The sequence below is a fragment of the Nerophis lumbriciformis genome, linkage group LG15 (assembly GCF_033978685.3).
Source record: "Nerophis lumbriciformis linkage group LG15, RoL_Nlum_v2.1, whole genome shotgun sequence".
In the NCBI taxonomy this organism is placed as follows: domain Eukaryota; kingdom Metazoa; phylum Chordata; class Actinopteri; order Syngnathiformes; family Syngnathidae; genus Nerophis; species Nerophis lumbriciformis.
In genome coordinates, this window is record NC_084562.2 from 22790001 (window position 1) to 22795000 (window position 5000).

Consider the following 5000-nt stretch of genomic DNA (forward strand, 5'->3'; position numbering starts at 1 on the left):
TTATATGATGCGCCCAAACCTGCGCCTAATGTTCTCGCCTCTTATATGGATCTTACACCCTTGTTTCTACAAATTGGATTTACATAATGCATGTTTTTTTTCCCAATTATGTTTTGCTGCTTGTACTACCTTCTGTGCCCCCCCCCCCCAATTTAGAAATAAGCACAGGAATTCAGCTCAGATATCAGCTTTGAACCTGAATACCAGAGGTGGGACCAAGTCATTGTTTTGCAAGTCACAAATAAGTCTCAAGTCTTTGCCCTCAAGTCCGAGTCAAGTCCCGAGTCAAGACAGGCAAGACTCGAGTCAAGTCCAAAGTCAAGACTGGAAAGTCTCAAGTCAAGTCCTAAGTCCTGCATTTTGAGTTTCGAGTCCTTTCAAGTCCTTTTAACCACAGACTAATATAATAACACAGATTGTGTATGCTTTTCAAACGCTGTATTTATTTATTAAAACAAGTGCATTTTAAATTGCAGGAAAGAAAATTGTGCTGACATTGCACTTTATAATAGCACTATTAACCAGTCATTTTAAACATTAACTCATTCCTTTACAGAACAAACACATTGAAAAATAAAGTGCAAATGTTTTATATTTTTATTTTTATTTTTTTATTTTTTATTCGTACAAAAGTGTTAACATTGAAAAAACATGACATATACGTGAACATAACAAAAAAGTTGTACTTTTTATATGTCAGGGCCCTATGCTGCATTGCATCTGCAAAAGACCAAATTAGCCAAGAGTCTGTCAGTCATTTGTGCACGATGGGGGCGTAGTATGATGCCACCATGGCTGAAAACTCGCTCCACTGGAGCACTGGAGGCAGGCACTGCCAAGACTCTCATGGCCACTCGGAACAGTGAAGGAAGAGTCTTCATGTTCAATGTCCAGAACAAAAGGGGGGAGAGAGTTGTTTTGGGTTGGTGCACTACTTGTAAGTGTATCTTGTGTTTTTTTATGTTGATTTAATAAAAAAAATAAAAAAATAAAAAAAAATTCTTGTGCGGCCCGATACCAATCGATCCACGGACCAGTACCGGGCCGCGGCCCGGTGGTTGGGGACCACTGAGGTAAACAACCAACAGTATGTCAGAAAGCTAGCTAAAACGGTACACATATTCATAATATAGTATACATTTTAACTGACCTTTATTTTACTATTTTTGTCTTTTTTTAGGTGGCTAAAATACGCGGTGCTGCTGACCGCCGTCTAACGTTACGTGTGATATATTGACTAACGTAACCCTGCTTAAAAAAAATCACTGAACAAAAAGTATGAATAAGGTAGTGAACTGCAACAGATTTCCGTGTTTGCAATAACGTTATAACGTTAGCAGTGAGTTTACAGCCTCACTGATTTAATTACACAGCAAATAAAAGTCACGTTACTTAGCCAATAAACGTTATCTTACATTCAAAACTTACCGTTCTTTGTGCAACTTCAAATGCCGGACGAAGTTGGAAGTTGTTGCCTCTCCATCAGTAATTTTCGAACCGCATGTGTTGCATACTGCAAACTGTTTTGTGTTGACCATCTCGTAATTTTTATACCCAAACGAAATAATTTTAGGTATCATTTTTTGTTCACTGGCGTGTGGTTTGGACATGTCTTCTTCCTTGGTTGTCCTGCAATTTGATTGGATGAATGCTGTGTGATGAAAACAAAGTAGATCTAATTTGATTGGCTGTTGTACTGAGAGCACACCAGCTGACACACGCAACGCTGATAGACAAGTACACAATGACAAATACGGAGCGCTCCCGAATAACTTTTTCATCTTTGGGTTTTGGGGAAAGTAGCAAGTCATGTCAAGTCATGTCAATTCAAAAGGCTCAAGTCCAAGTGAAGTCACAAGTCATTGATGTTAAAGTCTAAGTCGAGTTGCAAGTCTTTTTACATTTTGTCAAGTCGAGTCTAAAGTCATCAAATTCATGACTCGAGTCTGACTCGAGTCCAAGTCATGTGACTCGAGTCCACACCTCTGCTGAATACTGTTGCGTTTTGGACCAGTTGTTCCTCCCAGGGAATTCAAGTCACAAGTCGCTCCCGAGCTCTTTACGACACTTAAAGCTGAGTAGAAAAACCACCAGAGACAGAGTAGGTATTTTGTAATATATTTGCAAAGCTTTGCATATATACATTGAGACCAGTCCAGCATAGAACATTCAATTGCGTCGCCAAGATGGTCTACCCCCCCCGAAAACCCTCTCCCCTCTTAAGTCCCTGGCAGTCATGTCTCTCTAGCCAAAACAAATGCTTATTATCTCTCTCTCTAACATTCCTCACTTCAAGGTTAAGCACACCGTTTTGCAGACAACCAAAAGACCACATTTGGAAGAAAAACACTCGCTGTTTTGTAATATGAAAATGAAATGAAAAGAAGTAACACTTAAATTCGGATATATGTAAATATCTGCCTCCGACAATGCTTAAGTTTGCATCTTGGTTTGTGTCTTCGACAGCAAGTCAAACTTGTTCTTTGGACTCTTTTTTTCCAAGGGTTCTGTTTATTATTTTCGTGGACAGAATCCCAGCAGGCACAAGACATTAGAAGAACGTTGAGAACGTGTTGAATTAGGTCCTAATCCTAATCCAACTCAAACCTAATGTTGAAACAACATTCTTTTTGACGACATTTAATCAATGTTGAGTTCTGATGTTGATTTGACCATTGAATTTGGTAATTTCTCAGCTAATAATGTACAACACAAATACAACATTGACACACAATGCTTTTTGACGACGTTTAATCAATGTCAGGTTGAGACGTTGATTTGACCATTGAATTTTGGTCATTTCTCAACCAATATTCTACAACACAAATACAACGTTGAAACAACATGCTTATTGTGGACATTAAATCAATGTCAGGTTGAGACGTAGATTTGACCGTTGAATTTTGGTCATTTTCCTAACCAATATTCAACAACACACATCGTTGAAACAACATGCTTTTTGTGGACATTTAATCAATGTCAGGTTGAGACATTGATTTGACCATTGAATTTTGGTCATTTTCCTAACCAATATTCGACAACACAAATACAACATTGAAACAACATGCTTTTTGATGACATGTTATCAATGTTGCGTTCTGACGTTGATTTGACCATTGAATTTTGGTCATTTTTCAACCAATATTCTACAACACAAATACAACGTTGAAACAACATGCTTTTGACAACGTTTATTCAATGTCAGGTTGAGACGTTGATTTGACCATTGAATTTTGGTCATTTTTCAACCAATATTCTACAACACAAATACAACATTGAAACAACATGCTTTTTGTGGATCTTTAATCAATGTTAGGTTGTGACGTTGATTTGACCATTGAATTATGGTCATTTTCCTAACCAATATTCGACAACACAAATACAACATTGAAACAACATGCTTTTTGATTACATTTAATCAATGTCAGGTTGAGACATTGATTTGACCATTAAATGTTGGTCATTTTCCAATCAATATTCGACAACACAAATACGACGTTGAAACAACATGCTTTTTGACAACATTTAATCAATGTTGGGTTCTGATGTTGATTTGACCATTGAATTTTGGTCATTTTCCTAACCAATATTCGACAACACAAATACAACATTGAAACAACATGCTTTTTGATTACATTTAATCAATGTCAGGTTGAGACATTGATTTGACCATTAAATTTTTGTCATTTTCCAATCAATATTCTACAACACAAACACAACGTTGAAACAACATGCTTTTTGACAACGTTTAATCAATGTCAGGTTGTGACCTTGATTTGACCATAGAATTTTGGTCATTTTCCAATCAATATTCTACAAGACAAATACAACATAGAAACAACATGCTTTTTGATGACATTTAATCAATGTTGGGTTCTGACGTTGATTTGACCATTGAATTTTGGTCATTTCTCAACCAATATTCTACAACACAAATACAACGTTGAAACAACATGCTTTTGACAACGTTTATTCAATGTCAGGTTGAGACGTTGATTTGACCATTGAATTTTGGTCATTTTTCAAGTAATATTCTACAACACATATCGTTGAAACAACATACTTTTTGTGGATGTTTAATCAATGTCAGGTTGAGACGTTGATTTGACCGTTGAATTTTGGTAATTTCCCAACCAACATTCTTACAACACAAATACAACGTTGAAACAACATGCGTTTGACAACGTTTATTCAATGTTAGGTTGTGACGTTGATTTGACCATTGAATTTTGGTAATTTTTCAAGTAATATTCTACAACACATATCGTTGAAACAACATGCTTTTTGTGGACGTTTAATCAATGTCAGGTTGTGACGTAGATTTGATCGTTGAATTTTGGTCATTTCCCAACCAACATTATTACAAAACAAATACAACATTGAAACAACATACTTTTGACAACGTTTAATCAATGTCAGGTTTTGACCTTGATTTGACCATTGAATTTTGGTCATTTTCCAATCAATATTCTACAACACAAATACAACGTTGAAACAACATGCTTTTTGACGACGTTTAATCAATGTTGGGTTCTGATGTTGATTTGACCATTGAATTTTGGTCATTTTCCTAACCAATATTCTACCACACAAACACAACATTGAAACAACATGCTTTTTGATGACATTTAATCAATGTTGGGTTCTGTTGATTTGACCATTGAATTTTGGTCATTTCTCAACCAATATTCTACAACACAAATACAAGGTTGAAACAACACGCTTTTTGACAACGTTTATTCAATGTCAAATTGAGAAGCTGATTTGACCATTGAATTTGGTCGTTTCTTAGTTCGAACGTTAAGTACAGTATCTTGTCTTTGCAGTCTATTCAATTGAATATGAGTTGAAAAGGATTTGCAAATCATCCGCCTGAATGCAGCTGAGATAGGCTCCAGCATCCCCTGCGACCCCAAAAGGGACAAGCGGTAGAAAATGGATGGATGGACGGACAACGTGCCAACATTACTGGTTTTGGGTTTTGAATATGCGACATGCCA